Below are 26,083 nucleotides of genomic sequence, written 5' to 3' on the forward strand. Positions count from 1 at the left end.
CATATTCATGTACCAGAGTACATGAATTAAGAACTGACAGAATTGGAAAGTAAAACAATTGGAGATGCTAAAATCTATTTCAGTAATGGATAACATAATTAGGAAAAAGATCAAAGGAAATGCAAGATTTGAAGAACACTATAAACTCCCTAGACCTATCAGACATCTATAGAGAACTCCACTCAACAACAAAAGAATACAGATTTTTCAAATGAAACATTCTCCCAGTATAGACCATCTGTTAGGCCATAAAACAAGCTTCAACAATTTTAAAGAGATTAAAGTCACACAAGGTATGTTCTTCACTAAGTGTAATGCAATTGAATTACAAATCAGTAACAAAGAAATTTGAGAAATTCACAAATACATGGAAATGAAACAATACCTTCCTAATAACCAATAGGTCAAAGAAGAGATCTCAGTGAAAACTTAAAAAAATTAGAATACACTTTGAGTTGAATGGAAAATGAATATGCAATTTACCAACAATTTAGAAGACCTATAGCTAAAGCAATGCTCATAGCGGAAATTTATAGCTACAAATGACTATATTAAAGCTCAGAAAAGAGATCTGAACAGACTTATAAATATAGATTTTCCTATCATCAATATATAGATCAAGGGCTTTTATTTTATTTATTATTTCTCCTTCGAGTTGTTTTGTAAGTCTTAAAGTGGTTTATAGAAAAGTTGGAGAATACCCCATAGTTGTTTTATTTATTAATTCCTTCTCTCCTTCCTTCCTATATATTTTCATTTATTTATTTTTATTGAGGTGTAGTTGACATACATTATATTAGTTTCAGATGTACAGCACAGTGATTTGATAATTCTGGACATTATGCAATGCGCACAAGTGTAGTTACCTTCTGTCACCATGCAACATTATTAACAATATAATTGACTATATTCCCTAAACTGTACTTTTAATCCCCATGACTTATTTATTTTATAACTGGAGGTTTGTACTTAATCCCCTTCATCTATTTTGCCCATCCCCCTGCCTCTGGCAAACCAACCAGTTGGTTCTCTATATTGATGATTCTGTTTTCGTTTGTTTGTTCATTTATTTTGTTTTTCAGGTTCCACATATAAATGAAATCATATGGTATTTATCTTTCTCTGTCTGACTTATTTCACTTAGCAGAGTACCCTCATGTTTATTTAAACATTATTTACAACAACCAAGTTATAGAAGTGACTTAGAGGAATGGATGTAGATCAAATTTTTATCTTTGTGGCTTTGGATTTCATTAAGTCTATGAGCCTTCTGACTTAGATTTCAAAATTAAGTGTCAGTGTGCTTTTTTGTTGGAGGAAAAGCTCTTAACTTTTATCCAATTTTTAAAGGGATCCATAAGCCTCAAATTGATTAAAAACTGATATTGGTAGTAACTGAAATGTTAGGAATAAATAAAAATTATTCCTTACCTTCACATATGATCAAAAAAGGCGATGAGAAAATGATGCTAAGGCAGATTTATGGGACACACTAAGTGTGTGGGCAAGACAGGAGGCTTTAAAGTAAAGATGAAAAAGATGGTTGTCAGACTGGGTAACAGCCACATCGGAGCAGTGAGTTGCCCCAAAGAAATGCTGCCAAAGTATTTAAGTCCTAAGTGGTGTTTAAGTATGGTAAGTTAAGATTGGGAAATGCTCACAGCTTTGCCAACAAAGGGGTCAATGGTGGCAGCTGGGCAGGGCAAGTGTGAAAGCCACACTATACTGAGTGTGTACTGAGCACAATAGAAAGTGACAAAGTTTAAGCTATGAGGGTTAATAACTTATTCAAAAGCTTTGGCTGGGGGTAGAGCACATGTTAAACGTTCTTAATGAAACAAAACCAAAAATGAACACAAGGAAACTTTGAGAAGTGTCGGATGTTTGCCCCCGACTGTGGTGATGGTATCATGGGTATTTGCATAAGTCCAGACTCATTCAACAGTACACAGGAAATGTGTGTAGTTCTTGGTATAGCAATTATACCTCAATAAAGCTGTTAGAAATTTTAAAAATAGGAGCGCCTGGGTGGCTCAGTTGGTTAAGGATCTGCCGTGGGCTCAGGTCCTGATCCCAGGGTCCTGGGATGGAGCTCCACATCTGGCTCCCTGCTCAGCGGGGAGTCTGCTTCTCCCTCTGCCCCTCCCCCCACTCATGCTCTCACTCTTGCTCACTTTCTCTAAAGATAATAAATAAAATCTTTAAAAAAATTAAAAATAAAATAATAAGACCTAAGGGGGAGAAAAAAGAAGTTACACTGGGAAGAAAATAATAACAAGCTAAAACAAAAATAAAGTTTTAGGAGGGTTCGTAGATTAGTCTTTAAAATCATTATCAAAGTGGGAAATGGTGTCCTGAACAACATATCCCTCTGTACCTAACTCAGAGATAGAAATATTCCTAGAAATGCCATTATTCTGACCCATTACATACATTTTCAGATTTCTGGCCTTTATAAAGTGGTTCATAGCCTTCAAAACTGTCAAGGTGTTAGGACGTGTTTTTTATCACTTGCAACTTGAGAAATTTGTATTACTGAGGGGGAAAAACACACCATTTAAAGAAAATTATATAGGTTTGTGCCTGTGTTTTACTTCATTTTACATGTAGGGACTAAATTGTTGCTTCAGGGTGCCTGGGTGGCTCAGTTGGTTAATCGTCGGACTCTTGATTTTGACTCAGGTCATGATCTCAGGGTCACAGGATAGAACCCCTGCAATGGGCTCAGAGCTGGACTTGAAGGCTGCTTAAGATTCTCTCTCTCCCTCCGCCCCTCCCCCTACCCCACTCCAGCATGCACTCTCACTCTCTCTCGAAAAAAACAATAAAAAATACCCCTCAAAAATTTAAATAAAGCAAAGCAAAGGAAAAAAAAAATGGGAATTAGTTGATGAAATCCCTTTCTAGCATGACTCTACACTAGAGTGGCCTGGAGACCCCTTAGATGGAAAGTTGAGGGTAGAGGGTTGAGCCTGGTCCCGCACAGTGGGGACCAAGTGATCCTCCATTAATTTTCCAAGTTCCCAAGACAAATAATGCCAACAAATATAAACATTCTGGACTAATAAGAGAAGAAAGAAAACGAACATTTCACATTATTTTGCCGCTGGTGCATTTATGTACATTTTGAGAGGGAACCTTAGCGACATCTAGGAATAGGGTGCTGAAGACCGACTGCCTGAGTTTTTGTTTTTGTTTTTCAATGTCCATATAATCTTCACTACTTATGATGACCTTTCATGTAGTTTTGATCCTCACAACCACTCTGTGAGATAGGCAGGTTTCAGTTATTAACTCTAATGGGTATTTTCTCCATAAACACTGAAGGATGACAGGAGAAGTTTGCCCTTAGATCTAGTTTCCATGTATTGAAAGAATACAAGTGTTTTTAAAAAAACTGTTTTTTTAGTTTCAGAAATTGCATTAAACATTTCTTTTTTTCACAGCCTGTCCTTTACGGAGAAGGTAAAAAATGTCTGAAATACGCATTTGGATTCTTTTGAGATTCGCTCTGACTAAGCAACATTTTTAGTGGAGAGAAGTGTTTCTTTGTTTTGCTCACATTCTTTCAGGAACAGGTGGGTGCTGACTCTCCAGCTGCAGGTATTCTGAAAATTAGTGCTGGGTTCTTGCTTTTGGAACCAAACATACCATGATTTAGGTTTGAAGAACTTGGAGTCCTCAGGCTGAGTTTACTTGTAGGAGCGGTAGGGCGGCTCTTCTACGCTGACAGAAAGCTTCTACATTTACCACAATGTTTAACGGTTCTATTGTGTGTTTTACGAGTCTTCCATATATTTTTGGATTTTTTGTACTTTTTCACAATTTTTGCTTCTTTAAAACGGTGTATGATTTCTTCTAAACACTTTCTGTATTTTGGGTGTCAGTTTGGGCTTCAGTTTCAGGAGCACTCGAAAGTTATCCAGAGCCAGCACCTGGAAACAGTGTGGACGCTTTTGTTCAGCAATGCTCTTATCATCATGTGATGAACGGTAGGTCTGGTAGAGGCAGCGGACCTGGCTCGGGCTGCTATCTTATAGTTCCAACGTGGCAGCCACTAGGTAAAGCTTCTGCCTTTTTTTTTTTTTTTTTTTTTAACATTTTATTCATTTATTTGAGAGAGAGAGAGAGAAAGAACGAGCAGTGGGGAGGAGCAGAGGGAGAGGGAGAAGCAGACTCCCCGCTGAGCAGGGAGCCCTATACGGGGCTGGATCCCAGGACCCTGAGATCATGACCTGAGCCAAAGGCAGATACTTAATGGACTGAGCCACCCAGGCACCCCAAGCTTCTGCCTCTTTAACTCCCCTTCCACACAGCTAAGACCTGGTGAGATAGGGAGACTCCTCCAGAAGGGGGATTTCCAGGATGTTCCTTATTTGTGGAGTAGTATTGGTGTGGTTTCTTAAGGTTCTTGCACCTCAAATGCCTTATCTGTAAAATGAGGGTAATAATAGTACCCACCTCACATGGATATTGTGAAAATTAATTGACACAAAGATTTATAACAGTGCCTAAGCAAACAATAACATCTTAATAATCCATAGCTAATATTGTTATAATCACATTTAATCTCAGGGAGTTTTGTATTCTTATCCACATGTTGGCAGAAGAGACCACAGAAGCATTCAAGTCCCTGGCCTTTATACAGCCTTGGGCTGATACACAACAAAGCCAAGATCTAATCAATTCTCAAGCACTTTGCTAGAGCACCTTGCGCCACACGTGATTAATGTACTCCTGGCCTCTCCTGCTTCATTTTGTATTTCTGATTTATGTCTTTGCATTTTATTGTGAGTAATATGTTTACAGAAAGTCAGAAAATTATATCATTGAAAAAGAAAAAAAAAAGAAACCAGAAGTGAGATGGTCAGGTGTGTATGAGTTACAGCAAGATTTTTGTGTCAGTTTAGCTCAACACTTCCAGTATATTCTGCCATCTAGCCACAGTGAAATCTCTCTTAGTTAAAGGCAGAAATCCAAAGCATTTCCAATTCATTCCAATTTTCAAATAGAGGATTTTATTGGACTCATGCAAACACAGACTATGTTGTTACATAAATAAACAAAACAGGAGACACCACCCAGATTTAAAACAAAGAAACAAACATACTTCTTAGGGAAAATAAAATTTAATAAAATTGTCACCAAAATTCTTGTACACTGAAATTTAAATTGCATGGTGAACTTGGATTATCAATATTTTACACACTATTGCTTTGCAAAATGATAGTACCTTCCATTCACTAGAGATAGAAAGTGACTATGAACCTTTAGAAAGTTAAATGCAGGGGTAAAGCTGTTAGTCCCAGCCTGGAAGCTAAACTTTTATATGTCCTGAAGACTGTCCACAAACCCCAACTGTGACACCATGTTGATAGGATAACTTAAGAAATTTTAAGTCCAGGGAAGAGGATTTATTTTTTTGTGCTGCCAATGCTTATGGTGTTTTTAGTTGAACACAGCCAAGAGAAGAAACTGCAAAGTAATTAAGATGAGGTCTAAAACCCAGATTTGTTCAGCTTGCTTCTTAGAATAGTTAATATTAACTGACTTTTACATTTAGATTCACTTAACTTGGCAAATGCCATGAAAACTAAATCTCATAAGCTTTTCTACACTGACACTCTTTCTACAACTGGGGAAAATGTCCCAGCTTAAGAAATACTTTAATTTTGAGATGTTTTACAAAGAGACTACAAAAAAAATCACTTTATGAACAATAACCAAACACTGTGGTTGTCTTGAAAAATAGTTTCAAGAAGGTAATCGATTATCTTAATAAATAAATAAAATGAGTAGCATAATTACTCCTCCACATATTTCCCCTAAAATGAGTGGGTGGTAACTATTTTTAAAGATCTTTTCATTGACTTTGTTATACTACTGGACAGTTTAGGAAATGTCAGAAGATAACTGTTTCTAACACTCAAATGTAACTTAGCATGAAATAGCTACTTCAGAAGACCCAGATTCCTTATGGCTCAGTTCAAAGACAAACAGATGATAACCTATCAAACCCCAGAAATGGATAGAGACAATTTCATACTGCTACTATAGACCCAATTAAATCGTTTCCAATATTTTTTAATTGTATGGCTTGAAATGTACAGAGAAATGGTGGATTAGACAGTGGACTTTTCCTCCAACCTTTCTTACACTATTTTGATAAGATTCCCCTGAAAAATCAGAAGTAGAAAAGAACATCCTCTTATTCATAGTGATTATGCAGCAGAGCGCATAACACTAGAGAAGCCTGATCTATGTGGGGCAGGCTCAGAGAGACATAGAGTTCAGGAAAAAAACAAAAAATAAAACAAAATTAAAGAGGGCACGTTCTGCATGGAGCACTGGGTGTTATGCACAAAAAATGAATCATGGAACACTACAACAAAAACTAATGATGTAATGTATGGTGATTAACATAACAATAAAAAATTTTTAAAAAAAGAAATGCTAAAAAGTCATTTTAAACAAACTCCATCCTTTGTTTTCATGCTTGGAAATACATGCTATTCAATAGATAGTCCATACCAACCTTTGTAAAAATCCAGTTTCCTTTCCTAAATATTTCTCTCACATCCTCCTTTATATGCCCAAACTTTGAGTTCTGAAGTCATTCAGTTCAAATTAGCTATCATTCACAGATGCCCGTGATCTAGGTATTTTATATTATCAGCAATCTTCACTCAGTTACTACAATATCCCCATTTTTTACAGATGGGTTAACTGAGAAATGTAACTGCCCAGATTTACACAGAAAAGATACTCAAGATGTTTGATTTCAAAATTCACACTTTAAAACCACTGTGTGGTTCCTCTTATTATTCAAACAAGCCCAATTCTATAATTTGGAAAAGAGCTTAGCTCAAAATATTTCTAATCATTAGCTCAAATTCATTGACAAATATGTTTGTTTACTTCTCTGTCTCTCTCATACACACACACACACACACACACACACACACCCTCTGGCATACAAATGCATACATACATATATGTTTTTTTCCTTCATTATCTCAAGTTTCTTTGTGTGCTTAATTTTTAAAATGGGCTGTTTTCTTGCTTTTTAAAGAAAAATACCTAGCTGATAATCATTCCATTTGAAATGGTAATTGTTAACTTTGCATTCTCACTCCTGGAGCCACAAACCTACTTTTTTTTAAACCTTGGGGTTTGCATTATTTTTCCATCTCTGCCAAACCTCTCTTGTGCAGAAGCCAGGGTAAAAAGAAGAATATTGAAGAGAGAGATAATAAATAGGAGAATAAGGTTCACGTTTAATGCATTCAAGTCTTCAAGTTTTCCATTATTATTTTATATATTTTATGTTAAAGAACAGTACAGAGTACTTTATTATAAAATGTTACACTAAAACATGACAATAAAAAGTGAAAAATCTGATTGCAAAATTCATTTTTTTTGACTAGTTGAAAAAGAAAACATAAAAAAATTATTCAAAACATTAAAAAAATAGTGTTTCAATGGTCTCAAGGGTTAGAAAAGAAATTATTCATAAAAGTTCAAGAGATTTAGTTCTTCTGCCATTTCCTTAAGCCCTATGCAACAAGTTAGTTTACTTTTGAATCAGGAAAGAATAAACAAATTAATTATATTTCAAGACACCCACTTAATATCAAAAAATTGATATCAGAAAGTAGCATCCTAATAGAAAATTTGCCTGTAAATACAAGTATTGACACAAACATTTAGTCTTCCATTCATGGCCAACAACTTTAGACTCAGTCACTATTATATTAAAATATGGTCTTTGTGGAAAGAAATATTTTAATATACTATAATGGTGATATTGGGACCACTGTCCCAGTTCACTGGTATGTCCACCAACCAGGAAGCTCCTCGGAAGCTTTGTCCAAAGTTTGTATTGGGATTTCACTACCTAGGCATAATTATTAAATTATTGGCCAGGTGCCTGAACTCAATCTCCAGCCCCCCTACCTTCCCCAGAGGTTAGGCTGGCCCAAAGTTCCAACTCTCTGATTACATAGTTAATCCTTCTAGTGACCAACCCTCCTCCTGAAGCCAGATAGGCACCCCAGGCACATACCCTGCCACCTCATTACCATAACAAAGAAACACCTATTATCAGAAAATTCCAAGAGTTTTTGAAGCTCTATGTCAAGAACTGGGGGCAAGCAATGAATCATGGAACACTACATCAAAAACTAATGATGTAATGTATGGTGATTAACATAACATAATAAAAAAAAAAAAAAAACAAGAACTGGGGATAAAGATTAGATATATTTTTATTATACCACAAATGCCCATTATGTGTTCATTTTATCTGGTATCATAATTGATACAGAGCTTTTAATATTTTGTTCTGCCGTATACACTTTAATATTCTTCCTATTTTTGTGAGATTACTTTCAAAGGCAGTATATTCCTTACATAAAATTCTTATATAATATTTTAGAGAGAGAGAGAGCATGAGAGTGAGCACAAGCGCAACTATAGTTAAATGAAAAAAAAGAGAGAGAGAAAAACCATTCATTCTAAATGCACAAGAATGCTTTTCTACTGGTAGCTTAAAATTAGAGTTAAGATAGGTTAGGGCTGAGATTAGAATAGACCAAGATTCCAGGAACTTTATTATTTTTTTTAATTTTATTATGTTATGTTAATCACCATACATTACATCATTAGTTTTTGATGTAGAGTTCCATGATTCATTGTTTGCGTATAACACCCAGTGCTCCATTCACTACGTGCCCTCTTTAATACCCATCACCAGGCTAGCCCATCCCCCCAGCCCCCTCCCCTCTAGAACCCTCAGTTTGTTTCTCAGAGTCCATAGTCTCTCATGGTTCGTCTCCCAGGAACTTTAGTCTCAATCACTCTTCTACTACAACTCTGGAGATGAGGAATCTAAAGGATAAGCAGATGTACTAGATGAAGTACTGTTGGGTTTGCCTATGGGGTTCCCGAAATCACAAACATTCTGCAAAACTCCATGTCAAACAGCCATGGAAAGCTTTTCAAACCAGAGGAGGATGCCAGCATCCTCACAGAAACCAAGGGGGTCTTATGGGACATTTTAATAGCCAGAGATGCAAACTAAGTATGTTTAGGACTTAAAGCATAGAAGCCCACAGTCAGGCCTAAAAGAGCCAGTTTGTCAGAGTCCTAGACAACCATAACTTGAAGCATTCAGTGATTGATGAGGGAGTCAGTGCTCTCCATGTAGGAAATGTTTTACTGCCTGGTCTTTCCTGAAACCTACATCTCTTCATTTCAGCTTATCCTCAGAGCTGCAGTCTGCCCCAGTCCACATCTCCCCCAATTTCAACTGCCTTACACATAGTCCTAACTTATCCACAAACTAGACCATTGGTCCACAACTTTGGCTACACTTTTGAATCAACAGGTCCATGCCTGAGTCTACCTCCACATTAATTAGAATCCTTAGAATTAAAGCTGTGTATGTGTGTGTGTGTGTGTGTGTTTTCAAACTCTCTGATGTTTTCATGTCTATCACTGTACTGATCTGACAGGATCAACCTCTCCATGTAGTAGTTACAAAAGCAACATAAGTCAATAGCAACATTATGTTTAGTTTGAATTCTGTTGCAAGGTACCAGACTAAATTTAACTCAACTGCTCAGTGTATGAATTTGAAATGAATGACCAGAAACCATTTTTTGAAAAGTAGTTGATAATCTCCCAGAGCAACATAGTAAATTTTTGTCCCTTAAAGTTAGGGAAAGCTACAGACTATCATTCAAATCAGGCCCATGATATCTTTTGTGAAAGATATTAGCATAGCACAGTATCAGACGCCCCTACTTTGCATAAGTTGGTGCAAGATCAGTTAGGAAGGAAAAAAACCCAGAGCAATAGAATTATAGTTGTTGAAGTCAGAGAGCCTTTACACTATAATGACTGATTTTTTAACAAGGAAGACTAAGAGAGAGAATGTTTTCCAATTAATGTATCACTTCTGATATGGATAGGCTAGCTAAGCCAATTAGGTATGGATCAAAGAAGAATGCAACCTGATAGTGGTGTTTCAGACCAATTCATTAATCTTTCACTCTTTCAAAGATTTTTATTAGTGCCCATCATTCTGGAATGATACCAGGTACCGTTCTGGGCACTGAGGATAGAGTGATTAAGATAGGTGACATAGTCCCTGACCTTATGGAATCTACATTTGTCTACAGGAGTCAGATGAGAAACAAAGAATGCAAAATAAAATGTTAGGTAGTAATGAATGCTATGAAGGGCAATAAAGCAGAATAAAGGGATAAAGGATGATGGAGGGAGATGGTAATTTAGAACAGGTTGCTAATGAGGACTTGTCAAAATGGGTGAAGTTTGCCAGAGATCTGAATGAAAGAGTAAGGCATACAAATACCTAACATAAAGGTATTTGAGACAGAAAGAACAGAAAGTGCAACAGCCTCAAGGAATAAATGAGCTTAGAATTTTAAGGGCCACAGAAGCTTATGCCTAAAATATAGTGAGCGAGGTAGAGAATAATAGAAGATACAGTTTGAGAAACAGCTAAGGGCCAGTTCATGCAAAGCCTTATAGACCAAAATAAGCCTGGAAAAAGAAGAAAGGAAAATAGAACTAAGCCCCTGTTTATAATTACCCCAAACTGATTCCCTCTAACATTAGTTTTACACAATTTTAATAACTATTATCTATAAATAAGTGGTACATGGCCAAACAGATTTAGAAAATACTCGATTAATTAGAAATTACTTGATTAAAAAACATTAAGTATGTTTCTTTGCTGTAATATCTTTAAAGACATTTCATGATCTGACTCAGGCTCACTCTAAGAGATTGTAATCTGAGTTTTTTTTAATTTATTATCCTTGATAATTTTTTTTTCATAAATTATCTCCCAGGACTAGAGTTCTTGGCCAAACACCATGAAAAGATCTGTATGGAGAGAGATGAGCAGCTGACACAAAACCCAGATCTGTAGTTTCGTCTGAATGTTGTCACTTGTCAAAGGAATATACAGAGACAGGAGCATTTAAGAAATAAATTAGAGTACCTGGAGGGAAGTTTTATTAAGGAGATTCGCCCTTTAGAAGGACTGACTAGCCAAGTAAAAAAATTCAACGGATATTCAGTTCTTCCAATATTTCTTCTGCCCTGTTCCCCCTTTCTCCTGTGCTTTCAACTGCATATTTGTCAGGCTATTTGGTACTATCCCACAGCTCTTGAGTGCTCTTTCTGTTTGGGTAATTTCTATAGACTTCTGTAGCTCACTAGTATTTGTCTCGGTCGTGTAGAATCTACAAACACTCCCCTCACAGGAAATCTTCATTCTCTGTTATGTGTTTTTTACTTCTAATATATCCATTTGATTTTTCTCTTAAAGTTTTTTTCTCTGCTAAAATTACCATCTGATCTTGCATACTGCCCAGTTTTTCCATTAGAGCCTTTAACATATTAATCACAGTTCTGAAATTCACTGTTAGATGTTCCGGGACTTCTGGCATATCTGACTCTGGTTTGGATTGCTTACTTCTTTGGGAGAGTGTTTTGTCCTGCCTTTTTGTGTGCTTTCTAATTTTTGTTGTTGAAAGCCAGACATCTCTATTAAGACTATAGAGATGAATGTAGATATTTTTTGTAACTCTTGGAAATGGGCATGCCTTTTCTTCTGGTAGACCTTTAGTGTGGAGAGTTGAGTTAATTTAACTGGGAGTCGAGCTGGGTTTGCAGTTTGTTGTGTTATAGTCACTTTCGGGATGCCACAGTTTTAATCTTCTAGTAGTATATTTAGGATGAAAGCTAGTTTGCCAGTGGGCTTTCTTCAGTGGCTTCTCTTTTTGCTTTTGGTCTTCTCTGTGAGCTATGCTTCAGAGAGAGTCTGTCTCTTACCTACAAGTTACATGTTACTAGAAACTCCCTAACCTGGCAATGTGTGTGTGTGTGTGTGTGTGTAATTTCTGTCCTGAACAAGCTTTAGTCTTAGGCAGGCACCATACCCTTGGTCCCATGGTATGTGGCATTCTCATTTCACTGTTTGTCCCACAGCTGAAAGCCTGGATCTCATGTATCCTTCCCTTCCCTCTCTCCCATCCCCCACCCCACACACATAGATTAAGGGCTTTGTCCTTGACGATTTTTTTTTTTTTTTTCATAGATTGTTTCCCATAAGGGAGGTAGGACAGAGGGATCTTGGTGAATTTCCTCACTTCTCCTGCCCTGGCTACTATTTCCCTCGCCCAGTTCTACACAGGGAGACTTTCTTGGGATTTTCCCTATATTTCTCTGAGTGTCCAGTAAGATTTAATGTAGAAAAATTCTGCAAGAAGATGTGAACTTCCTCTGTCTCTCCTTGGACTCCCAGAGTCTTCACCCTAGCTGGGCAGGGCATGCGGAATTTCTACCAATTTCCCATCACCAAGCCTGAACTCTCCTCACTGGCAGCATCTTGTCCTGGTGAGGTAGTGTGGCGTTTCATCTCTTCTTACTGGTACCCATCTCTCCTGAGATTTGGGGCCAGTTGCTTGCCTTGCTCAGCTCTCTGGTGGGGAGTTCCAGAAAAGTTATGAACTTGCTGTTTATCTTTTTTTGGTTGTTGTAAGATTGAAAGCCACACTCATTTCAGCTCTCTATAGGAGTATATGGAAACCAGTCAAAAGATTAAAAAAAAAAAAACTGCTGAGGTTACTGAGGCAATATCTAGCTTATTCATGGTAGAAAAACAATAGTTTTCTCAAATGATTATCACACTTGCAAGTGTCATAATATAATCAATAGCAAACATCAAGGATAAGACCATGTTCTTTAAGGAGTCAGTCATTTATAGGAATGATGACTCAAGGCCTCATGATTTTGTGGACTAGAACCAGACAGGGCAACTATTTTTGGTTGTTTGCTTCTCCTAGGGTGCATAGGTTTTCCCTGAGCCAGCTAGAGGCTAAGATGTGCGCACACTCACTTATAGTTAAAGCAGGGGAGAGTCATGTTTGCTTTTATACTTTTCTCCCATCTACTTAAACCTGAGCTTATAATCAAGATGATTTTTTTAAATTAAACTGCTCTTATTTTATTACAAGGCTTGGGTTAAGTTCTCCACAACCCATCTCTGCCTTGGGTTTCTGATGTTCCAAAGAACATTTCACTCGGGATTTAAGGGAAGACACCTGACTCCTCACTAATGATACTGGTACCTAAAATTGGGAAGAAAATAAGCAGCATCCACTTATTTACAAAATCTGCATCTCAGCTTTTTCACCTATGAGATAGACCATTCCATACTATGCATTAGTGATATTCTTTGTGATCAGTAGACTCTTCAGGTGGCCAGATCCATCAACATCAAGCCTCAAGCATTGCATCTCCCATTCACGGTGACCAGATTTGCAGGGACAGAATCTGCTTTTCTGGCCCACTGGAGTATGCAGGGCATTCCAGCGTCCTATCTCCTCAATGAAAATGCACACCTACTCAGAGTATTAAGTGCTATTCTCTTTCTATCCCCATCCCCCTCCTCCTTCCTGGTGCATTTCCTGTCCCACCGCCTCTCTAGTACCTGGTCCAAGATTTGATCTTCACCTTTCCTGACCTGCCAATGACACTCATTTCCTCTAATACATTCTTTGACATTTGATTATATCCTGTGTTATATCTTTCTCCAAACATTTCATGGATCATGTCATTCCAAAATTACTAAAGTCCCTAAGGGAGGAAGCATGCCACTCTTACTTTGCATTCTCCTGTTCCCTCGCACGTTGTCAGGCAAATAGCAAGCATGTGACAAATACTGAGTTGAAATAAGTTTAAATTTCTTTTTTTTTTTTTTTTTTAAAGATTTTATTTATTTGAGAGAGAGCACATGAGAGGGGGGAGGGTCAGAGGGAGAAGCAGACTCCCTGCCGAGCAGGGAGCCTGATGCGGGACTCGATCCAGGGACTCCAGGATCATGACCTGAGCCGAAGGCAGTCGCTTAACCAACTGAGCCACCCAGGCGCCCCTAAGTTTAAATTTCTTTATCGAAGAGAAAGAACGAGAAAGAGTAGGAGAGAGACTTTGGTGATAGGTATGAATGACATTAAGCCTAACCGGGGGGGAAAGAATCTGCTGACCATCAAACGCGGGAACTGAGTAAATAGACTGAAATTCCTATAAAATCTCCCCCTCGGATTTTTGCCCTCCGGGGTTATCTGTCTGCCCTTCCGTCTCCCAGAAGCCAAGACACATTCCTGAGGCTGTGCTTTGTGTCTCTTCCTCGTGTCTCCTGCATGTCGCCGCGGAGGTTCCACTTTCTCACGCGGAAGCACTGCTGCAAATTCAAACCCCATCTGTCCGCCGGCCGTGCCTTTTCACCCGGCGCCCGGGCGTGGGCGCAGCAGCGATCTCACGAAGCTTCAGTGCACCGCCAGGGAATTAGCCATCCAGAAGCACTTTGTGGGTGATTGTGTTGCGCTGTTGGATGTGAAGGGCAACTCAGAAATGGCATGATGGAACTGCTCACAGGGACAGATGTGACATCTGCCGCGGAGCCCGCCACGCAGGGCCGCTGCTGTTGGCCGCGCTGGCGCCCCGTTATGCCCAGCGCCTAAACAACACACTGTCTTGATCTGGTTTATGGCTTCGTGTTTCCATCAGCCAAGGAGTAGACAGGGCGTCCCTGTGATAACAGAAGCAGATGACAACTTTGGCCGCCCTCTGCCAGGGAGAGAGGCTGCTGCACTGGGGGATTTGCATTATTGTGAGCTGCAATGTGACCTCCGGCTTCCGCAGGTTGATGGTTGTCCCTAGCACGGTGTTCACTGCGAAGTGGTTCAAAATCGCTTGCTGAGGATTCTGAATACACAGTTCTTGTCCAGCATGCCGTCCTGGACGACTGCTGAACTACCAGCCTATTTCATGGCCCAAAACTTGAATCGCTTGAGTAAAAAGCCTTATTCGACACTCGCTCTGTTTTGCCAGTGACCTTTCCTTGCTTGTAAGAAGAAAATGAAGCTAGATCTCTTGTACATTTGGCCTCAGTTTACTGGCCAGAACATTAGCGGTTATGTTTGGACTAATAATATCATAAAGTCTTTTCAGAATTTCGGGGCGGGGGGGGGGGGATAAAAAAAATACAACAAAACAACAAGAAAATAGTCTATTGATGCTGCCAGATTCTAGCTCTGCTGCTTTTTACCGGAAAGAGCGGAAATTTGGCTACTTGGAACTAGATTACATTCACATTCATTAAAAAGAGTAAAATGGATATTTCTGGCAAGGAATTTGGATATGATTAATTTTAAATGGAATCACAATGACAAGATGGCCACTTAAAATAAACTTCCAAAACATTCTTTTGTTATGCTCTTTTAAATAAAACTCCAAGCAAACCATCACATTTAAAAATAAGGTATACATTTCAATATAGTTTTCCCCTGAAGAAAGTGTCAGCAAGCCAATTCCTTGAAATCCATAACATATGGTGTTTTTGGGTAGCTGTAATTAGTCGGGATGTAAAAGTAATTTCTGATTTTCATTAAAGAAACACAAAATTTACTTATTTGATGCTAATACCCACATCCAGGAAATTTCAAACCCAGGGAATAAATGATCATTATTCCACGAAGCCTGGGCTATTGACAAGCCTGCTCCACTCCCGTCAGTCCCGTTGTTTCCACCCTTAGTGGATGTCTGGAGTACCGGCAGAGGCTGCCCTTTCGTCCGGGCACATTCACCCCCAGGGAGCCTTGTACCTCTACGGTTACCTCCTTGTGAAAAATTCCCTCTCTCTCTCTCTCTATGTCACTCTTTCTCTTTCTTTTTCTTTCCTCTCTCCCTTTCTACACGTTCTTTTATATGTATGTTTATTTGCACACATTTTATTTACATACTTGGGTTCATTTTATATACAACATTGGCAGCTTATTTCATTGACTCCTAACAATGTATGAAGGTTATCTTACTACTTCTGTAAACACTGTGTTATTTCATTCAGTTTATCTGCAGGATGCAGGATTCAGCTCCATTGAATCGATATACATAATTTATTTTTTTAAAGAAATAGAATAAACATGTTTCCATTTTTAAAATAATGCATGTACATGGTAAAAGGATATCGGGCTGTACGAAAGAGAACAAAATGGCAAGTAATGATCTGCTTTCACTTCCAGCTGTACTCTTCAGAGACCACAGTGTGAATGGTTCCTAGATTTTATGGTTGTTTCAGCTATAAGAAAAACAATTGTATCTTGTCATCTGAGCCCTAATTTGTCAAATTTATATCGTATCTTTTTATCTTCAAACCTCCGCCCACCATCATGATGATGAGGAATTTGACAAATGTACCATACTTCCCACACCTTCTTCTTTGCCTTTGGATTTGGATGCCATTATGATGATGATGATGATGATGATGATGATGATGATTTTCATCACCACCATCATCATCATCACTGTTATTATTATTGGTATTACTTGTAAACCTGGTGCTTGTTTTGATATTTTTAAATAACCGACTTAAATCACTATTGCTTGATTTATCAAATTCATCCAGTTTATTTTATGTTAAGATGATACTAGCTGTCATTAGAGACAAGCCTCAAGTCTCAGAGGCTTAATACAATACAAATTCATTCCTCACTCTCATTGCTGTTCAGTCTTTGTACTGGTCAGCTCTCCTGGAGGGCTTTTTTCTCCTCGAAGCTTTTATGCTATTTTCTTTCATATAAGAGTATTAAGTGTTTATGATAATTTCTTCAAGAGTCATTTTTGTCTCTTGGGAGGATTTTTCAGTGAACACGTATGTCTTCAGCTTCAGAAAACTGGGGATATAATTTTTAATTATTTGTTTCTCCCATTGTTGCTATTTTCTCTTTGGCAACTTACTTATTTCCACAACTCTTAATATTTCTATATTTTCCAGTTTTGGGTGGCCTTATTTTTTCTAGGATTGATCTTGCACATTTCCTTTTTAAAATTTAGGCTTTATAGGGCACCTGGGTGGCTCAGTCATTAAGCATCTGCCTTCGGCTCAGGTCATGATCTCAGGGTCCTGGGATCAAGCCCCGCATCGGGCTCCCTGCTTCGCAGGAAGCCTGCTTCTCCCTCTCCCTCTCCCCCTGCTTGTGTTCCCTCTCTCGCTGTCTCTCTCTCTGTCAAATAAATAAATAAAATCTTTAAAAAATATCAGGCTTTACATTCAGAATTTCTTTTATAATTTCAAAATCATATTTCAAATTTTTAAGAAATCATTTTTCTCTGATCTTGGTTTGTATTTCCATTGCTGTATGAAATGCCTTTTTCAGTCTCTAGATTATATACTTAGAAAAATGGCTCTGAATCTCTAGTTGGCCTATTTCTTCTGTACTTAACTATTCCAGTGGTTTCTTGTGACTGTCTTTCATAGAGTTGATTTTTCTCAAATATCTGTGGATTTTCATAGTTGTCCATACACATTATGAATGAAAACGGTTGATTAGTGTGATGTGGCTTATGTTTCTTCCTCTAGTGTTGAGAACTCTTAGTTCTCCAGAAGGCCTCTTTCTTGAATGAGAGAATGACCAGGAAACCCAGATAAACTGGGCACAGTGACAGGAAGATTTCCTGTAAGGTGTGGTAGAAAGTGGTATAGTTAGGTTTCTCAGAAAGCAGGCTCTAAGACGTAGACAAGCATGAGAAAGTTTATTGGGGATTGCTCTCAAAATCAACTCCTCTTGGAGAAGAAAAGAAAACAGAGAGCGGGTAGTGGAAGAAGTTGGGCTATGAAGCAGTCAACACAAACCTTAGCCACCCCCACAAAGAGTTCGAAAACTAGACAAGCCCTCCATTGTTGCCCTGATTTGGTCAAACAAGTTGAGTGTTTATATCCTTGCATGCACCAGTCATTGGAGGAGACAGGCTGCTGGAAGAAGGGCGACGTGACTTTGGTGACTAGCTTTGTTCAGCCTAAGATGCTTCCCCAAAAGTGTAGGTAATTGAAGCCTATTCTTGGGTAATAGTCCCAGCAGTGGGGGAATGAGTCCTTCAATCCAAAAGGGATTGTGCCATAATGGATACCATCACAGGAGTATGCAGACAATCTAGGATCTTCCATATTGTAAATTAAGGAGGGCTTTGGTGTGTGGGAGAACTTCTATTTTTCTGTTTCTTTCTACTGGGGAAAACCAGTGTTCAATCTGGCTCTGCTTCTTTCTTGGGTCTCACTGTCTTTACTAGGGGCCCCCTTGGATAGTAGCCTACTTCCTTTCGAGAGAAGGTCACAGTCTTCTTTTTGAGGTCAAAAGTAATAGCTAGCAGCCATTCTATTTTTATAGAGAAGGGAGACAATTGTCTCAAAAAACACTTTATTAGATCATCCAGTGGTCACCCCAGAGTGCCTATACTGTTCCTTTCATTGAGTTACTCCAGAGTGGGGGAAGACCCATATTTTCCTCTGATGTCTTGGGTTATGACTTCATCTTTCTTCAAACATCAATCCCATATCATCTGCTGTTTTCCTGGACCTTTCAAAAATCTAGTCTATTCCTAGCACACTCTCTTGTGCTTTTGCACTATTATAACTTCTTTCTTCCTAAACTTACATTTTCTTCTATTTCATTCATGAGCAAGAAACCTATGGATCAAGTTCTCATTGTGATTGATCACAAATCCCAAGTCAGCTCAGTAGAATGGAGTGGATATTGGTGAAGGTTTCAGGCAGACATCTACCCAGCTCTACCACAAACAGTTTCCTGGCATTCAGTTTCTTTTTAAAGTGGGAATAATAATAACATGTACTAAATCAAGTTAATATAACGATATAAAAATGTTTAGCACAATGCCTGGAACATAACCTGCATGCGAGAAATGACCATTCTCCCAAGCCTTTATGTCCCTCATAATGACTATCAGTGTGCCTTATATCCTCATGAAAAAGTAAAACTTCAAAACTTCCATAAAATCTAAAATCTATCAGAAGACCAGAGTGCAAAAAACTCTGAGGATTTAGTGAGGCCCGGTATATTTCTAAAGTGACTGAACAACGTGACAGCTTCGGCAGTGGTGCATATAACATTATCATTGCTGACTACTACCTTGAGATTTCACAAAATGTCATATGTAATGGTGACAGCATTTTACATTACGGCTTTCTTGCTTAACACCTTTCCTTTAAATAATGTTTTATCTCTTATTCTTTATAAAATTGATTGATTAAAATAAAGATAAACTAGTTATTACCTAGATGCAGGAGGTCAATCACAGAGTACTATAAGTTATATTAAATTCAATTAGAGTTTCTCAGTTGTGATGGGTACATGGCATGAAAGAAATATCAGAGGACATGGCCTTCTACTTGCCAGATATTTGACTTTGCTTTAAGCCTGTCACTTTAACTTTTAGCCTCCATGTCCTCAGCTCTAAAACCTGAATAATATGGTCTCCTGCATTAGCTTCCTTGGGATACTATAACAAAGTCCCACAAGCTGGGTGTCTTAAATAGCAGAAATTTATTCTCTCACAGCTCTGAAGCTACATGTCCAAAGTCAAGGCATTGGTGAGGTTGGTTCCTTCTGGAGGCTCTGAGGGAGAGTCTGTTCTCTGCTTCTCTTCTCACTTTGGTGATGGCCAGTAACACTTGACAATCCTTGGCTTATAAAGGCGTCACTCCAACCTCTGCCTCTGTCCTAATTTCTCTCAACTTAGACTGACACCAGACATTGGATTAGGGCCTGTCCCAATTCAGTATGACCTCATCAGAACTTGATTACATTTGCAAAGATCCTATTTCCACATAAGATCATGTTCATAAGTACCAGGGGTTAGGACTTGAACATATCTTTTGGGGAAGCAAGTTTCAATGCATACCAACTCCTAAACTTAAAAAAAATAATTGTAGTGGCTATGTTACTTAAGATGCTTTGTGTCATGAACCAGAAACCCAAGCAAGTAAAAGATGAAATGTTTTGGGAAGGATTGTGGAACATCCCTCAATTGAGCTGGACACTATGAACGAAAGGAAACTGAGGACAGCAATGTTACTGAAAATTGGGGAATTCTTTTTCTCATCTTTGCCCAACTACATACCTCTGCTCCATTTTTCTCTTTAGCGGTAAACAAATTTTCTCAGTTTTCCATGTTGTGTAACAGAAAAGGGCTACCAACAGCTTCCCAGGGCAAAAGAGAAAGGTCAGGCAGAAAGGTACCATGAATCCCTCAGTAGAGAGGGTAGGCATGCGGAAGTAGGGAAGGCCCTGGAACTTAGGGGGGTCTTGTCCACTGACCTTATCTTTTTCAGTGAAGAAGGAGGTGGGCTTATTTTCTGAGAGAAAAGAGATTTTGATGGTATAAAAAAGTCAATATTAAAGTTTTATCAAAGCTGTTCAGAGGAATGAAAGTCAGCAATGAAGAGCCATGGGATTGAGGGTGTGTTAATACCCAGACTGAGGCTGGACACCATGTGTGTTAACAGACCAATCTCCTTAGATGTTTGTCATGGGTAGCAGTGAGGAATTCCAGTGTATCAGATGATTGCTAGGTGAGTGTATCAGACAATTACCAGATAAGCCCTGCATTCTTGCATAAACAACACAATGGGACATTTCAAGTTCATTTAAACTTGACTGTTTTAGAGTATCTTCATGGTAAAATGGCGCATCACAAAAGTGGTACCGTATAAAATCTTAGGAAAAAATTTTTTTCTTATTTCTTTATAGATATCTTTAATCCTTAGCTTCTAAGGAAAAACAACATTATTTTTTCATAAGTCAGGGCTTCTAAGTGGGTTTTGAGTTACCGTTTTTATAACAGGAATTCACACACAAAAAATACACTTTTCATTTTTAAATACGTATTATGTGTATGTATTGTTCATCACTGGACAAACTTAGATAAGAACCTTTTGCTCTTTTGTAAATCCAGTGACTCGTCAGAGTGAGCAGGAGGTAGCCCAAACTCTTGCCACTCCAGTTCATTATTTTCTAACAAGATAATTATAAATTACCTGGGAAAAAAAAGCTCTGAAAAGCACTTTCTTGCCAAAACTTTAGGGCTTTTTCTCTCTCCTTTGTTTATTTGTTTATTTGTTTGTTTGCAATGGACAGTCTAAATAAAATATCACTTAAACATCAATTCAAAGAAAGCTGAAGCATGATAAACTCCTTTCCTTATGGCTTTGGCTTCTACCTTTCCTTTTTTCTTATCTTTTCTATCTTCCCCTTAGATGAACTCTCCTCTCGATATTTTTCTAACCCCCCTATCCTGATACCATCTTCTTTTCTCCAATCTGCCCTTTTTCAGTCCCCAAACAGCCGTAGTCTAGGAAAGACCTTTCTAAAAGCTCTGCTACAGGGATGCAATTAAAATCTACAAAGTTCTTCTTTCCTCTCAGTGGGTATTGTTGTGCTCACAGAGAAAACAGTGCCCTGTTCAATGTTCAACATGGTTTTGTTGATAAAGGAGGGGTAGAGGAACAGTGTCTGTGTGAAGAATAGTTTTCATTGTTTTTTAATTTATGTTCCATAAAGCAGTGTTCTCCAGGCAGAATATTTGATTGCAAAAACAGGAGACTTGCATTCTTCTCTCAGTTTTACATTGATTTTCTGTTCTGCTTGAAGCCTTTGTAGTTATGAATGTAAAAAATGTCTTAAAGAATCTGATTTTATTTTATATAAAATATTTTATATAAATATTTTGGATGTGCTTCTTGATTATCCAATTTCTCCACTGTATGGTTATTATATTTCCTCACGCAACTGCTAAGTGATTCATGTGTAGACATTTTACAACCATGCAAATATCCTACTTCTCATCAAAATATTACCCTCGACTTCATACTCATTGATGATTCTTACCTGAACTAATTATTCCTATGATGTCTATAAAGTGAGGATGTTCCCATTCCAGTACCCCCTACACATTTTACTAGTTGGCATTCAACATTCTACTATAAGCAAGATAAGTGCTGGGTCTTAAGCCAATCTGTATTATTGGACCTGCATTTGTACACTCACAATACACACATACACACACAGCTGTATAAGAAATTTATATAGGGATGTCTGAGTGGCTCAGTCGTTAAGCGTCTGCCTTCGGCTCAGGTCATGATCCCAGGGTCCTGGGATCGAGTCCCACATCGGGCTCCCTGCTCAGTAAGGAGCCTGCTTCTCCCTCTCCCTCTGCTGCTCCCCCTGCTTGTGCTCTCTCTCTCTCTCTCTGACAAATAAATAAAAAAATCTTAAAAAAAAAAAAAAGAAACATATATATATATATATATATATATATACGTATGTATATATGCACACAAATACACATATATATACACACACATATACACAATATATACATATATATAATAAACGATAAACCTTTATTTTTATATTATTTTCTAAGACCTTTTTCGTTCTCATATTGCTGGTTTGAAAATCCCAAAATGTTTTTCCACCAGTTTAACCCTAATCTCATCAAAGATCCAACATTGAAATCTCTAGTAAAGTTAATATTCTTAAACTATGATTTTAAAAAAAAATGCATTTGGGCCGCCTGGGTGGTTCAGTCGTTAAGCATCTGCCTTCAGCTCAGGTCATGATCCCAGGGTCCTGGGATCGAGCCCCACATCAGGCTCCCTGCTTCTCCCTCTCCCATCCCCTGGCTCATGTTCTCTCTCTCTGTCAAATAAATAAGTAAAATCTTTAAAAAAAATGCATTTGGAAAACATTTAGTGGTAACTATGAGTTGTTTGTAGAGAAAATTAGAACTGAAACTCACTTAGTGTCACCAGAATTAAAGAAAAAAGACAAAATGGATTTTCTCTTCTCTGCTCTACATCCATAAGACAAATAAACATGACTAATATTTGGACGATTTACATAAAAATACAGCTCTTGATTTTGTAAAAAAAAAATAGCTGATAGTCCTTTTTTCATTATTACCTCATTTACACTGGCTTTATGCGAACTGATTTCAGCACTGATTTTAACATTAGATATGGCCCAAGAAAGGAAAAAAAAATACATTAATTTAAGCACTTGGAAGTATACTAACCCCTCTGCTTTTGGTTGATGACTGTAGATTTGCCCTTCTGTCTTTTACCTTGTTCTTCCTGTTCCTTTAGTCATTAAAGTAAAATAAAAAAGAGGGCACTTAGTTCTACTTAATTCTATTGAATGTTCTGTCGTCTGACAGCTAAATGTCTCACAGGCTATAAAGCATTAGGTTCTTCTGCTCCTCCCTTGATTTGAACACTCCTTACAGTCTCCCGCCTATGCATCTGAGCAGCATGAAAAGGACTGACATGGAGAAGCACAAAGAAAGTAAAACCTTTTTGCAGAACATAATACTTTAATGTATTAACCTGAAAGTGCTTGATAGCCTAACTATTTTAAGGCCAAAGAGAAAGAACATAGCAAAAAAGTTATTATTTTTAAGACTATTCAGCTAGCTATCTTAGCTGAATCTCTGAGACTTAACACACAAATGCGCAGAAGTTCATACTTGATATGAGCCTGTGTTTTAACAAAAGATAATCCATTTCTCCTTAAGCAAGAACACGGAGTGGAGTTCATTAACTTAACCACGTGCCGTGGCAACTGGAGAGCCAGGCCAGAAAGAGGGGTGACTGGGGCCAGTTCCATGAACAAATTACTGCGCTTACTCTCTTGGCTCCAGAGAGTAGGAAGGGGTGCTAGAACAGCTGAACCCCATGCAATAGCAGGGGAGAAGCTGGTAGAAGAGGCAAGCCAGGAAGTGAGGTGGGGGGTGGGGTTAAAGTTGTTCTTGGGGGCACCTGGGTGGCTCAGTCGTTAAGCGTCTGCCTTCAGCTCAGGTCATGGTCCCAGGGTCCTGGGATCGAGCCCCGCATCGGGCTCCCTGCTCCGCGGGAAGCCTGCTTCTCCCTCTCCCACTCCCCCTGCTTATGTTCCCTCTCTCGCTGTGTCTCTCTTTGTCAAATAAGTAAATAAAATCTTTAAAAATAAATAAATAAATAAATAAATAAATAAATAAATAAATAAATAAAGTTGTTCTTGGATGTGAAAAGGTGAAAGGATTGCACATTCTCTAAATACCTCCATTTTCACATTGCTAAAGCTGACTCTGCCCTCAGAACTCCTCAGCAAACTGATAGAATAGGCAGGCAGTTAGAAACCAAATACCAAACAGCTGGGAAAGACTCTAGGGGCATACGCACGTGTTCTCCCCTATGACCACTGACCCACAGTAATCTATAGCTTCATTATAATGCATTTATATTGCGGTTTGGACACCACACCCCCACGGAGGAAGACTGCCATGACAGTTCCGACAAGGACCACAGAGGGCCCAAAACTTTCCCTCTTGACCGGTAGGAGGAGTCCCTTAGATGATTGGAAGCAACCTCAGTCAGAGGTTGCCCAAGCTATGACCCATAACCTCTGCAAACATGACAAAAAAAGACATCCCTAACCCCAGTGCAGTTGCCACCTTGGGGCCTGCCGATCTCCCACCTTGAGAGGGTTCCTTTGCTTTGAGCACTACTAAACCCTTGCTTGCTGAAGAGTTTGGCTCTGAATTGTTTCTTGGTCGAACTCAAGAACTAACGCCGCTAACAACAGTGGTCCAGAATTTGCTTGGTATAGTGTTGGGAAGACGCAAAACATGAATTGAGTCCTTGTAATGCAATGTATTGCACTGTTCCACCAAGACTCAGTCTCCGTTTCTAGGCGACTTGCTTCCTCCTCACAGATGTCGCCAAAAGCAAAGTAAGTTCACTCCCAGTTCATCATGCTTGAGTTCTGACTGAAATGTGGCCTTGTCAGATTAAACAAGGAGGCCATTAGACTGATGTGGCTCCAATGTGGGGATGGTCTGCCTAAGCAAACCAGAACCTAAGCCTATAATCAAAACACCAAGGACTGCCAATCACAAACAGCCCACGAGGCTTTAAGCTATAGCCAGTCAATAATGTCCTTGCTTTGTTTCTGCCTTTTCTCTATAAAAGTCTCTCCTTAGCTCCTGTTTCTGGAACGTTCCTAACCATTTCTGGTTTGGCACTGCTTGACTTAAATAAGATCTTAAAATGTTTAGTACATCTCAGTTTATCTTCTAACGGCCTTAAGATTTTTGAAACACTGATATGAAAGATAAAGCAAAATGCAGAGTGCAGTCTCACAAGAAGCAAAGGCTTAAATAGAGTTTTGAAGATTGCCTTTGAGGGAGGGACACTCTGACCAAATCTTCGTTTATGTAAATACAGTGTCCCATCTTAAGCCTGGGGTACATTCCCAGACCCCCACAGGATGCCTGAAACCACAGAGTACTGAACTCTAAATAGACTGTTTTTTCCTACACAGCTACACCTATGAGAAAGTTTAATTTGCAAATGAGGCACAGTAAGAGATTCACAACAGTAACTAATAATAAAACAGAACAATTATAAGAATATGCTGTAATAAAAGTTACATGCACGTGCTCTCTGTCTCTCAAAATATTGTAGTGTATTGTATTGTACTCACCCTTCCTTCTGTGATGCCGTAAGACGGTGAGATTTCATGTGACCAGAAGTGAGGAGAAGACACCAGCGTCGTGACGTAGCGCTCCTCAGGACGTTACTGACGTAATGACGCTGTGTCAGGAGCAGCAGCTCTTCTTCTGGTGGCTGACTGCAGGTAACTGAAACCAAGGACAGCAAAATCATGGGTAAGGGGGGACTGCTGTAGGCCTTAGAGACCACAACAAGAAGGGCATCTCTGCAATGCTCTGTTCCAAGAAGAAATAGCTCTAACAATGGAAAATGGTATCTGTGTATCATGTTGAACTACTTTTTATCTTGTTCCCTGGAGAGTGTTTTTATTATCTTCTAAGTAAGGACTGAAATTGTTCTGGTATGAAAACTGTTGCTTGGTGTTTTTTGGGGTTTGTGTGTGTGTGTGTGTGTGTGTGTGTGTGTGTGTGTGTGTGTGTGTTTTGTTCTGTTTTGTTTTTGAGGAGCTCTGCTCTTTTCTTTGTTTTTAGTTGTGTATAAGAGACCTGGAACCAAGGACTTGAAGATGAAGTCTCTCTTTTCATGGATGACAGTGAGATGATTATAAGGGGAGCTGGGCCAGGCCCTATTGAGGAATGAAGCACGGGTCCAGGGAGGGCAGCATTCCGGCCCCGGGAGTTGGTCCCCTTGGCACCCACAACG

At 38.7% G+C, this 26,083-nt stretch overlaps 1 pseudogene; it reads right to left on the reverse strand.

The window, feature by feature from the left end:
- Window positions 1-3,454: 3,454 nt before the first annotated feature.
- Window positions 3,455-25,708, reverse strand: LOC116637716 (annotated as a pseudogene).
- Between the last annotated feature and the right edge of the window lie 375 nt (window positions 25,709-26,083).

Source organism: Phoca vitulina, unplaced genomic scaffold (assembly GCF_004348235.1).
Source record: "Phoca vitulina isolate PV1807 unplaced genomic scaffold, GSC_HSeal_1.0 scaffold15, whole genome shotgun sequence".
NCBI classification, from domain to species: domain Eukaryota; kingdom Metazoa; phylum Chordata; class Mammalia; order Carnivora; family Phocidae; genus Phoca; species Phoca vitulina.